This window comes from Sceloporus occidentalis, unplaced genomic scaffold (genome assembly GCF_023333645.1).
Source record: "Sceloporus occidentalis isolate IW3139 unplaced genomic scaffold, rSceOcc1.0.p SCAF_148, whole genome shotgun sequence".
NCBI classification, from domain to species: domain Eukaryota; kingdom Metazoa; phylum Chordata; class Lepidosauria; order Squamata; family Phrynosomatidae; genus Sceloporus; species Sceloporus occidentalis.
In genome coordinates, this window is record NW_028317128.1 from 144539 (window position 1) to 158534 (window position 13996).

Consider the following 13996-nt stretch of genomic DNA (forward strand, 5'->3'; position numbering starts at 1 on the left):
CTATAATATATTGCATATACATAGTCTTGATACAAATATTTTATAAAAATCTATTATTATTATTAATTATTATTATTATTATCACTATTATTTGTTGCTTATTAAAGCAAGGTAGATTAGAGAAACCTCTTTATGTTGAAGCCATATTGCCGATATACATTCTGTACTATATTTTTTATTCTGTAATTATCAAGGTGATTTTTTTTTTCTGGAAAGTATGACAAATAGCCGTTTATCTAATTGTTTATCCAATTGTTGGCCAACAAAAACTAAAGATCTTACTAATTTACCTTTAAAAAACATTTTCCCCACAATGTCCCCGGTCTAGTAGAATTTTTGCGGTTTGATTCATCCTGAACAATGCCATGAAACACTTTGGTTAATAAAATGGTTTTGGCAGTGTTTATTACACTGGAACAACTCACTACCATCAGACACTTCACTCCCATCACACCTATCACACATCACTCCTATTACAACTATCACACAAAACACTTCATTCAATCACACTCACTCCCCATCACACCTATCACACATCACTCCAATTACACCTATCACACAAAACACTTGGGAGTGAAGTGTCACTCCCATCACACCTACCACACAAAACAACTCACTACTATCAGACACTTTGCCCCCATCACACCTATCACACATCACTCCAATTACACCTATCACACAAAACACTTCATTCAATCACACTCACTCCCCATCACTGGCCATCACTGCATTTTAGGATCTGTAAATCTTTGCTGTGTCACATGGATGGACATGAAATGGCAGGTGGGAATGGCTGTAGGCGGTCAGTCTGCTCTGATGTAATACCTAGATGAGAGGTTTGGAGGAACTGTCATAAATGTTGTGCCACTTAAAGTACAAACCATATGGAAATATTGAAGTTTTTTGTAAAGCCTCTTAGCTCATTCTTTATACGTTGGGGCGGGGGATCTTTCTCGAAGATGACTTTGTTCTTTGACATAACAGGACCTTCCAGGATACTATAGATTAATTCACTTTCCTGTTTCCTTGAGGGTAAAACCTTAAATAAATCTTATTGTTAAATATTCCATTAAGGACACTCAGGTTGTGTACATTTTTTTACCTCTTTCACATATAATCTGTTAAAGTATATAGTAGACAGGTCAAGGTCAGGGCAGGCAGCAGGGTGTGGATTCAGGCAACACAGCGAAGGTCAGATTTAAAAGAAACAAAAACAAAACCCATATAACTTGTAACTATTTCCTTGGTTTTGGGGGGTATTACCTTATTTGGGCTTGTTTGCCTTCTTTTGGATCAGTAGAAGGGTTGAAAATGATGGACCTTGGTTTTTTTTAACCTCAATTACTATGTTACTATGTAACCTATTCCACAGAGATATATCTATATTTTTTATGTATATGTTTGTGTTGATCTTCTCTCCTGATTTAAGACTGAAGAAGTAAGTGATCTCCACATGTTGTCTGTGGATCTCTGTCCATGAATATGTAGAAATTTTAGCTTCCATCTGAATAAAGCATCTCCCGCGTCCCTGTTTCTAATCCTCTGTCGTGTCCTGTTGCTTGTTGAATATCCCAGCCCGCAGGCATCATTAGTTATCGAGGATAACATAAACCAGCGAATCCCGCCGCTGAATTGTTATTTTTGTGAAGGCAAAGTTACTCCCGCTGTGAGGATCCACGTGGGGCACCTGACGCTTCTCAATGTGACACCAAAAACCTCCAGAAGTCCACACCAGAATGTCCCTATCACCCGAAACCTTTCCAGAAGGATATAACAATAGTGTGAATGCGTTAAAACACGTACAAAAAAAGGGACAGTATAATTAGGTAGAAGCTGCGGCTCTAAAGCTGCAACTTCCAGCAACCTCCACTGTACAAAGATTTTCGCCACGGACTGGCAGCTTGAAGCTGTATGCCTCTGGCATGGAATGAGTCAAAAAGGTAGAAAATGTGCCCTCCTTGTTAAAGTTGAAAAAGTTTTGCATAAACGGCAGACTCCCCAAAATACGTGGAAAAAAAATAACTATACAGAATTGCCTTAAATAATGAGAAATGTATGCAAAAGTAACAATGTATGCCATTAAATAATAAAACTAATTAAGGCAATGGCTTCTTAGGCTTGCAAAGTTTCATAGTTACAACTAGTGGAGACATTTTAAATACTCATGGCCCCTTTATTTAGTCCATATTAATGCCAGAGCTGGACCGAAATTAGGGTTCTACTTAATGGCTCAAAGGAGCACAGAACAGGCCATTCTGCTGCAACAGTTACCTTCTTCCTTCACGGTCTGGCTATTCTTGACACCGATTGGCTGCATTGGCTACTGTAATTTGTATTTTTGCATATCCAGACACTGACTCTGCCCTTTGCCCATGTATGCAAATATATCCGCAAGAAGCTTTGATACAGAGGTGGAATATTGATTAATAAATGTTTCATTATTTACCATTATTGATTTGATTTGGGTTTCCTGTACCATCCTGTATATAGTGTATACAGGACTGGAAAAAGTTTTAAATGTCTGTAATTTGATGGAAAAATATAGAAAATAAAGCTGACGAGATCAAATATAAGATTAAACAGCCACTAAAACGTTTATTCTCCACTGTATCGATTTTTGTAACAGCCGGGGTTCATAAGACGGACCGAAAGAGAAGTGACCATGAAATCGCTCTCTAATTGACTAGACTTGGCCTAAATTATTGCATCGAATAAAACTAATGAGACAGCGAATAGAGAAGCCTCCCTCTCACCCACTCCCGTAACCACAAGCCAGTTAACGCATATAACTTGGGTCCTACAGTCTGTCGCTGGTGAATAAGGACCCGTGTCCTATTATTTCTTATTCAGATAACCAATGGGATGTGAAATAGGCTTCTCGCCGTTTGATCACATCAACGCCATCGACTCGTTGGCTGTAGTTATAGACAGCACTTCTGTCGGCCGTGAAGGCCTCGCATGCATTTTAGCTGCTAAACATTGGAAGAGGTACCCAGGAAGCTTTCACTTCCTATGTAACGAAGAATAAATAGTTTAGAGATACAAAGTATCCTATCTCAGCCTGAAAGACCTCTAGATTAAAGGTGCCCCTCCGCCTGCACGTTTTTTCCCCCTTACTTTCCCAAGTACTTCAATTATTACGTCCTCATCCCGTATCCATGCTAAATAAACTTATTTTTGTAAAATAATGCACCATTTTTCTGTAGTTTCTTGTTGAAAACCTTTCTTAATGTGTCCCCTCTGCACTGCTCTGCGCTGGCTGCCTGCCCATTTCTGACATCACAGGCCCGTTAGTTAAAAGAGACTGGGAGTGGTTGCCGGAAGTCTGAGGCAATACAAAGAGGAGGAGCTTTGGAGGAATGACAGGTCTCTGTTGCTAAGCAGCTGTAGTATCCCAATAAACCTTTTAATAAAGTTTTTAAGCGACAGGGAGAATTAAGGAGAAAAATAAATTGGCAGAAATGTTTCTTTCCCTTCTCTCTACATGACACAGATTCATCTGGGGATATTTTCTGAGAAATCCTTTTAACTGACAGCAGATTGTAACCCCTTTTTAATTAAAAATACTTGTTTATTGAAATAATAAAAAAAGAATACAAATATATAATTATATTTATATCAACATCCTCAACCTCAGGCTTTGCGATTTATTTCCCATGCTCTTTTCCATACCCCTTTTGATTCCTCTAGTTCCATAACTTTCCTTCCCTTGCCTAAAATCCCCCTTATTTTCTAAGCGCCTGCACTAACTCTCGCTAGGCAGTGTTACCAACAGTCCTGATTTGTTTGATATAGTCTTGCTGCCTGATAGCCTCAGCCTCAAGTACTTGGTTGTTTGCAATTTTTCTAGGTGAAATCCCCATTTGCAGAAACAGCCTGGGACGATACCTTGTGTGCTAGATTTTTTTTCCAGTTGCAAAGGAATCTAACAATATTTTAATGGAAGTGGTTAACAACCCCCCTCGATTTATGCCACCGTTTTCATGATTTTTGTGAGATGGACCCGTTTATAAATCTTGATTTATACGCCTATTACATGTTGAAATAATGAGTATGTATTTAAACCTTAAAAAGCAGAGCACGTTTTTTCTTTGCTTTTCATTAGATTTTGATTGATTATAATAACTCTTACGATGCATTAGCAAGGTATTTAAATATCCATCTTTGGTGAGCTGTAATAATTATTAAAGTGGATGAGTTAGTCTGCGTTTCTGTGCATATCAAGGTTAGTGGTGAGCACTATTTCCTATCATTTTAATGTACAGTATCATTATATAAATGGATAAATAAATATATAATGTCATTATTTATTGATTTAAATAGCGCCATCATATTCCACTTTTTTATACTTAAAAGTGTTTCTTTAAATCGCTTAGTTAATTGACTTGTTACCTAAATAACCCTACTCCAAAAAAATACGCATTGACAGAATATACATTTTTGAAAATTCAAGCTATAGTAGAAATGGGGATTTATTTGTTTAGTTTTTTTAGAAAAATACATTTTAACAAAAATGTACTGGCTAGAAATAAAATAATTATAATAATAAATATTCATTATTTTATATATTAAATGTTAACATTATCATTATTATATATTATTATTATTATTATTATTATTATTATTATTATATCCAAGCTTAATAGGCCTCAGGCGCAAGTAACGCATATTCATCATAACCTTAGCATAAAAATGTAGAAGTGTCATTATTATCCATAGTTTGACGTCTCATGTGACCACACATATTATTGGACAGTTACAGGCCCAAAATTTTTTGCTTAGCAAGCAGATTTTTATATCCTTTAGCACTCAGGCAATGATGGGCCAAGAAAGCAGAACGGTGTTATCTATGAAAAGTTAGTATGCTCAACTGGAGCAGGTCTTAGTACCTATGTCTCTGCTTCCTAAAGATATTTCCTTGTTAAATGAAATGAAGATAGAAAGCAAAACCATCTCCTTGCGAGAAGTGGAGAATTGGTCTAAGTCTCCTGCTTTTCTCTAATAAAAAGCTAATCATAAGGAACGAAAGTTAGTTCTCAGAAGGGTTTCGCTAGAGCAAATAGGCGTCCAATTTCCAAAAGTCGGAGAATGATCCTGAATAAAAAGTAGCCAGATATTGCAAATAAATAGAACAGAAGTGGAAACAGTTACGACGGAACATAAAGCTCTAGAAAAAAAAAAAAAAGAGAAGTTGGTTAAATAACAAAAGTCAAACGTTGCTAAGGATTCTTAACAAAAGTCCAAGGACTAGTAGAACCTTATGTAATTATGTAACATAACACAGTGACTATTCTAGAAGACATTGTAAGGAACATTATGAAGGCCAAGCGATCAGCAGATTAATGATTTTAAAGACCTGCGCTCTACCGCGGCCAAAGGGACACTCTTCATGATTAATCACGATACAATAGCAAAAGTTTGTCAGCTTGATAGGAAGCAGAAAAACCAATTATGACCCTCTTATAGTGTAATAGATTTTTAGAGTCTGGATTAGACGTTGGGTGTAGCCCATGACCTTAGACAATTGGCCATCAAGTGTTTTAGAAATCCCTCTATATCACGAGCAAAAAAGATAAATGGGAACATCGTGGCGCCTGCTGGAAATTCCTCAATGAAACCTATTTGTAAGGGATAATTTGAAATCAAATAAGGAGGATCATTCTGTGCATTATTTTATATATAAAACTGTGTAGAGAACATATTATAAAGTAATATGTAATAAGTAACAAAAAAATAAAATAAAATTGGTGTAAATATTTCGAACAATCACTTTTTTATATAATGCCTTATAAAATTTTTTATTATTAATGAGAACTGGAATAAAAACTTATGGAGAATCCTTATTTGTAAAATTCGCATATAGGACCCGAATTTCTTAAATATCATTATTTAGTTGTTTTTTTTACCAGTTTTGACACGGTTTAAGAAAAAAAGCAGACTGGTTCTTGTGTTCTCCTGACATCTGACATCACGGTAAGGTCTCAATCATAGCCTTCGCTAAGAATGAATGAATGAATACGTTCCTGTAGAGCGTCTTGGAAACCTCAGCTTCATTGACCCTGTTGAGTTCTGCCATCTTTGGACTCCAAAGGGAATTTCAAAACAAATTCTTGGAAAGTCAGTATTACAATGAACCGAGTTGCCCATAAACTTTTTTTTCTTTTGTGTGTTGAACCATAAAAATAATGATACCTCTCATGTTAGGTCTGATAGAACGTCAGCGTCGACATAGAATCTAATCAAGACTGATTGACCAAGGTTAACAATGTAACAAAGTAACATATGGAAAACAAACTCGTAGAGCTTTGGTATGGCCCATGACCAAGAAGTCAAACCATGGAATATAAAGTGGTCCATAAAGTGTGGGTTTTAGCAAGCCCGTAATGGCCATCTGGCACACTGGGAGGATGCCTGGTTGGCTGCTGGCTGACATCGCACTTAGATCGGGGATGAAGTGTGAGTAACCTGCTGGATATGGCCAGCTGCATGTCGCATGGTCATAAAAACATATCAGCCCCACGTATGTCAACTTTGCAAGCTGCCAGCCTTAAAGTGCCAGGGCCGCCTCCTCATCCCCAGTCCAAACCTGGGCTTTAGACTAGGTCATCCTCCATAAAAAAACATAGGAAGGAAAACATATCTTCCTCATTCCTACAACATTGAATGGATAGTTCACATACAGAATATATACAATTCATGTCCTTCAAGAGCATGTATCTGCTGTACCTTCACATATATATAAATATATACAGTATAAGCAGTTTTACTCTTGTAGAAGGTCCACAGCTAAAAGGAAACAGTAAGGTTTGATAAACCATGAAACGAGCTAATTGGGAGAAAATGTCACAGTTTTCTTTTATTTTAATGGAGGGAAAACAGTTTGACTGCTGCTAAGAGCCATTAAACCCCTCTAGTCTGCCGTTTTACTGCCTGCCGTAAGAGCTCAATGGGAGCGCATGCACATTAACAACGCTGACAACTGATGCCAGTAGGCAGTCTTTGGCTTGTTAGTAACTGAGCAGACTTTCTAAGCGAAACTTCACTTTTCCTTAAAGGAAAACACACAAGTAATCGGATGACTGTGCCTTTAAAAAAAGTATTTATTTAAATTTAGACCGCTGACGCTTAGTGGTCGTGTCTGGTACTGCAAGAAATAAATATCTATACCCTGTACCACCCAGATTTTTTTAAGCGTTAAAGCTGGTAATTTCATTGCAGAGAAAATGCCCTTGAATTAATCTCTCTGTCTGTAAAATATGTCTTTTGGCTTGCCGAGATTTCGCTTAAACAAACCTGCTATGTTCCTGCAGAAGAAGGAGAGATTATCAGATATGAATGCGAATGACTCCAAGGTATCAGCGTGTTCATCCCGTTAATCATTTGAGATTTATCTGCTGCTGAGAAAATATGCATTGATCAGCATTAAACCTGGAGAGGGATTGTAAAGAGTCATATTAAAGTTCTTTGTCCCTAACTGATATACGGTTAGACATCCACCCCGGGGTTAATTTACTAAGTCACGACGAGGAAGCATTTCTCACCAACTCAAACAGGAATTGTCACCGTCACAGCTTTTAGAATAACCAGACTACGTAAAAGCTGTTTTTTGGGGGTTAAATTCCCACAATATGCACCAAAAAGAATACCATAAATACTAACAATGTTAAAAGTGTTCAATTTAATGTAAACAATTGTTGATGGAACCCTCGATACGCTGAGTATGATGGATATTTCCGTACGGCTCTCGATCTGGGCAGGAAGTTAAACTGTGTGGTTTTTTTTGTAAATTCTTCTGAAAATGACATATGCTGATATTCTGTAACAGATGTCTCGGGGAAATTAGCGGTAATGTCCAAATCAATTAAAATAGAGTTGTATTTTGCAAGGAACTTCAAGCCATATGTGGGATTTTAATTTCTAGGATTTTTTATTTTGATGGTTTTTACATGTTTTTATAGGAAATTTACATAAATTATAACCTATAAAACCGTAATGTTAGCTGGAACTGGAATTGCTCTTTGAAATATTATTATTTATTATATATATAATTATTATTAATTTATGTAGCACAACTAGGTCTGACCTGGAGTCTCCGGGTCAGTTTCCTCTTTCAGCATTTGGCCACACCCACTCCCTCCCCACCCCCTCCCCACTTCCTACTCTCCACCTATGAAAGGTTGCCTGTGGCTTACCCCTTTCCTATGTGCAGTGAGCCGCGCCCTTATATTTGGTAAGCCCTGTCCAATGCATGATAAGCCACACCTCTATGCATGCTAACCCCACCCACCCCCACAAAGCAACTCCCAGAAAAGGGAGAGCTCGCTGTGCAATGGATATACTGACAGTATCTCCTCACAAGACACAATGTGTGGGTTTTGTTTGTGTATAGCAGCTTACTACACAGTAGATACCTCCGAACTGACCCTGTTTAGTTTAGCCAGTCCCTCTTTGGGCTTTAAATCCCGCCTTCCTCCCCTGATGCCCCTCTCTCCTCCCCTGATACCCCTATTTTCTAGGAGGTCAGCATGTTTGCTGGGTGTGAGGGTATCGCAGGGTTCTACGGCCCTTAAAGACACAATAATGTGCCCTACCTCTTTGCCACAATGTCTCTTTTTGTGGCCAAGTAACATGTTAGGTATATGACATTATGGCCCAATCGACCCCTGACCTTTGGGTTAAATATCCGCATATAAATACATTTCAACATTATTATCGTGATACCAGCTATTCCATGACCACCACAAACATTGTTTTTTTGTAATTTGTTTCCGAAGACATCTGCTTTGAAGTAATAGCACTTGCGTCTGCAGTTGACGACGATAGAATTTCTTCTGGGAACCTTAAAACATTAAGTTGAGTTTATGGGAAGGAGCGGTCACCTGTCCCTAGAAGCGTCGGGAAACGAATCCTATTTTGAAGAAAGAAAACACTTTGTATCTTTTGTGCGCGAAACAGTAAACAATCCGAATGAATAGAGAACATTTGTTCACGAAGAGCTCTTTACCCCCCGCCGCTCCTCTAATTAGGCAAAACCTTCACATTTTCAGCCAATGGGAGCCAAAAACAAAAGAGATTTTTTTTTTTTGCTCCTAACATTTTCAGCCGCTTAAGGAAGACAAAAAAAATAAAATAACAACTAACTACAAAATGAGCAAAATTAAAGTAAAGTACATTTACAACAACCCTTTGACGCTTAACTGTATGGGAAGTCCCGTAGAGCTCCGGATATAGCGTGCCACGTAGAAAATGTATAAGGCAACATTTTCAACATGATTCATTCTTCTTGGCCCATTACCCCCCCCTCCCCCAAGCCATTAAAGTAATGGATACAGGTGCTCAAATTAAGGAGAAAGCTCTATACTGAAGCAAATTATATATAATTCCTAGATGAGCGCCGGCCGCCATTTAAAAAAAAAAAATGTATCTGTTACTTGGCGAGAGGGAGCAAAAGATAAAAAGGCATAGAAGGTAAGTATGAGTATGTAGGCAATTATGGGAGAGTAAGCCGTAATATTGCTGAGTGGGTAGCTAGCGCATGCGCAAAACAAGTGTAAGTGGGTACATGTAGAAACATTCATACAATAATAAACATATATTATTATTATTATTTTATTTTTTGTTGTTAGGTGAACAGGTCCAGCAATGGTGACCTCCCATTCCCATTGGTCCTCACAAATGTCCCCTTTTTGTAAGTTTAAGTATGTTTTAAAACCAATATTTGGAATTAAGTATCTCAAAAAAAGGTAAAATTTATTTAATTGAGTATATTTCGAAAATAAGAATGTTTTCAAATAACAATATTTTGAAAAAAGTACATTCGAAAGGAACGATATATTGAATTATATATTTTTCAAGAGTCACGATATTTTCAACAAAAACTATATTTCAAAAGTAACAATATTTTCAATGAAGTATATTTCAAAAGTAACAATATTTTTTATTACCGTATTTGCTCGATTATAAGACGAGGTTTTTTTCAGAGCAAATGCTCTGAAAAATACCCCTCGTCTTCTAATCGGGGTCGTCTTATAATCAGACCTCAAATAGAGGTCTGATTATGAGACTAAGATCCAGATCCCCCGCACCGCTGCAGGGGACCTGGATCCTCCTGTCTCCCCCCCCACACACACACTTACCAGTGCTTCCAATTTCCTGCTGTATTGCCGGGGCAGCGAGTTGACGTCCACGCGATCCGCGTAGACAACTTCCGCTGCAGCCGGATGGAGGTGTGGCTAGCAGCGGGGGTTGTCTGTGTCCATCACGCAGACCTTCCCCGACTGTCAGAGATCAGAGTTCCCCGCACCGGCACCGGAACTGGTGCGGGGAACTCTGATCTCTGACAGCCGGGGAAGGTCTGCGCGATGGACGCAGACAACCCCCGCTGCTAGCCACGCCTCCTTCCTGCTGCAGTGTAAGGAAGACTGCTGCCCCGGTATACACCAGGAAATTGGAAGCACCGGCAGAAATGCCCTATGCGGTTTGAAGGACCGCATAGGGCATTTCTGGAGGCAGAGTGCTCTATGAAATGCCTTTTATTAAAAAATTTAATAGTTTACATGAATTAACATTTACTGGTAAAACTTTTTTCCTATAGGGTCGTCTTATATTCAGGCTTTTTCTTTTTTTCCTAAATTAATATTCAGATTTTGGGGGGTCGTCTTATAATCAGGGTCGTCTTATAATCGAGCAAATACAGTAATTATATTTTAAGACTAGCAACAATTGAACATATTTCAAAAGTAACAATGTTTCTAATTAAGTATATTCCAAAAATAACAGTATTTTCCGTTAAGTATTTTATGCTCTTAGCAACATCCTGCAAAAAAAAAGGTAACCGGCTGCCTAAATGCTTTTTTATTAGTAAATATAATATATATATATATATATATATATATATCTTTCCAATAATAATAATAATAATAATAATAATAATATCTCTGTGTATTTTTGTGGGTGCAGCAGGGCCGGCACATCACAGAGAATTCCGCTGCCGTTCTATTCTTATCTTGCTTTATCTTCTAAATGGGTCAAATGTCTCCCGAAAATATACATTCTCTGCGGTGATTAAATGGGAAAACTCTCTTCCCAATCTTCCTTTTACTTCCATTTCAGCCCCAAATGCCCTCATTTTTATTTACAGAGGAAAAAGAGATATTTCACCCGGTGTAACCCCACTCCCACCTGTCAGAGTAACTTTATAACACCATTTATCACACTTACCCCTTGCAAGCCAACAGATGTGATAAGAGATTTGTCTTGCTTTAAACCTCTTCTGCGGGATTCTTTTCCTGTTACCTTGAAAGTACGTCCTGCAGAAAGACTCCAAGCAGAAGCCTTAAAAAGTCCAAAAAAAATTGTATCAAATTGAACCTCAAAACCAAAAAAAATTCTAATTCCCTCAATATTTCTTTTATCTCTTTTTCCCTTTTCTGCTTTTATTTTTAAGTTTTTATCTCTGTACTAATAAAGGAAATTATATGACATGTAAGTTAAATACATGATGGCCACCTAACACGGGTCCGCTGCTTACTGCTGTGGCGGCTTTGCACTGTATGAGGAAACTCTCTTCCCGCGCAGGGGGAGCAGGAACATGGGCGGGAATAGAGTTTCCTCACACAGTGCGCGGGTGCCACAGCAGTAAGCTACAGGTCCCCCTTTGGTGGCCGTCGTGCCAACTAGACTTCTGCCCGCCCCCCCCATGATGCTCGGCCAGCCCCCGAACCAGTAAAATCTGAAAGAGAGGTAAGGGGGTGCAGGAGAATAAATGGGTGAGTGGGTGAATGAATGTTAGTGGGTGAATGAATGAAAGTTAGTAAGTTAGTAGTGAGTAACTTAGTGTTTATGAACAGAAATGGCACAGGTGGGCTGATTAAGGGGGCAGGGGTGGCACAGACAGGCTGTTTCAGGGGCAAAGTTGGCACAGGCAGGCTGTTTTAGGGGCACAGGTGGAACAGGCAGGTTGCTTCAAAGGCAGAGGTGGCACGGGCAGGTTGCTTCAGGGGCAGTGGTGGCACAGGCAGGCTGTTTAAGGGGCAGAGGCCTACCACGTCAATGTCCGGGTTAGCGTATAGTGATAGGGGTTATGCTGCACTTCCGTCGATGTCTGTCTCAGTTTATAGTGATAGGAGTTATGCTGTACCATATCTGTTAAGTAAATGTTATTTATTTAAATTTATTTAATTTTTGCCAATGTTAATTTTTTTTGTGTGTACGTGGGGGGTGCACATACAGGATCCGCTCCGGGTGCCAAATACTCCTGGCCTAACGCCAACTTTTTTTAATAATTTTTTTAATTTTTCAACTAAAATTTGCATAGTTTAGTCCTTCCCAATGTGTTTTAACTTTTTATGTATTTTAACATCTTCTGGCATTTTATAAATAAATAATAATCGTAATAATAACTGAATGGAGAAGAATAATAATGAAGATCCAGAGACGAGGAAGCTAAAAAGAATTGTTGGTGCAAATATTGATTTATAATTTAGTTTTTCTGTAGAACTAGAGGAGTTTTACACCAATTAATTAGGGCGACAGACCCTTTTATCTGTTTACCATGGGAGCAGCCGTCTTAACTCCCTGTTTTCAGGATGTGCAGGATTCCTATTACGTTATCTCTCCCCCGTCGTTAAGTCGCTGGTTGTTGCTGATTGGTCCAGGAAGGGGATGGGGAGGAAAAGGTAAAATAGTCATTTTTTGTATCTCTAAAAATGATTACAAAACAAGAAACATAAGCTAATTTTAGTAAATTACTTTGGATTTACTAAAAGTTGTGACGTGGTCAGGTCTTTTTTTAGAAGTAAAAACCCCAAAAGCTTTTTAAAGTGAGTTTGCCTTGGAAAGGTTCGGAATGTTGAAACTGGTAAAATTCCATGAATTTGCTGATGCTTCGCGTCTGTGAGAGCAGCCCAGCTGCTGGCGTCGCTGACGGATGACAGCTCCCGACGACAGGTTTGTTTAGATGTCTGGAGCGGTTCTGTGTGCATGACACTTCCCATAATGCACCTCTAAAGCTTCAGTAACCGCTACAGAAATATCATCCGATTTATTAAAAAGGAGGAGGATATTAAGGAAATATATATAACTAAATATATTCAACCTAAATATGTTTTAGAACTAAGAAAAATGTGTGTGTGGGAAAAGAAAGAAGCAATCTGTTACCTGTGGCATATGAGAAATCTTTGTTGTTTTCAGAATTCAATAATATATATATTTCAGGAAGAAAATCACTCATTTTTTGGTTTTATAACTAAAGTACCAGGAAAATAAATCAAAACTATTAAGCCATCAAAAAAATAGCATTGACATAAGTCCCAACCAGAGGCGTATTTCTTTACCTTGGTTGTTGCTCTACCCCTGACCCAAGGATGTGCCCTCAGCCGCCCCCAGCCTCCCCCTCCATGGCTGCCGTCTTCACAGCGGAGTGCCGGGATATGACATCATATCTCAGCGTTCCATAACTTAAAGGCTTGGTGCAGTCTCCATTGCGTACATGGGCTGGTTAGGGAGATCAAAGAGGGTTTTGTCCCAAAAGACTACTTAAATTAGGGTCACATAACTGGGAACCAGAAAGACCAACTTCTGTGGGTCTCCAGGACAGGTTTCTCTTTTTCTGGACAGGAGAAGAGCATTTGGCCACATCGATTCCCCATCCTCTACCACCATCTACCAACTAAAAGCTCTCTTTGGAGACTTATGACTTCCTTCCGATACATCATTTAACACGTTCATGTATTGAGATGTGTCTATCATACCCTCTCTCTCCCATCTGCTCGTTTCTGCTAAACCTGTAAGCCATGTACCATGAATTCAGGCCATGACTACCCTAGACTGCCCTCTCACCCACTCTCTCATTCTCATTAACCCTCTCTCTCACGCTCTCTAAATGTTTCCCTACCTTCCCCTTCTCCCGACCACTTCCACATCTATTTCTTCATCTTCCATCTTTTTTCTTCTCTCTTCCTCCCAGCGGGAACATCCTCCACAGTGGCAGCACTTG

At 38.7% G+C, this 13996-nt stretch overlaps 1 protein-coding gene across 1 annotated transcript in view; it reads left to right on the forward strand.

Moving 5' to 3' along the window:
- Window positions 1–13996, forward strand: part of LOC149280702 (limbic system-associated membrane protein-like) — a gene marked incomplete at its 5' end in the record, with an annotated part of 138899 nt that overhangs the window by 12379 nt on the left and 112524 nt on the right. The gene's annotated exons all lie outside the window — the stretch shown is intronic.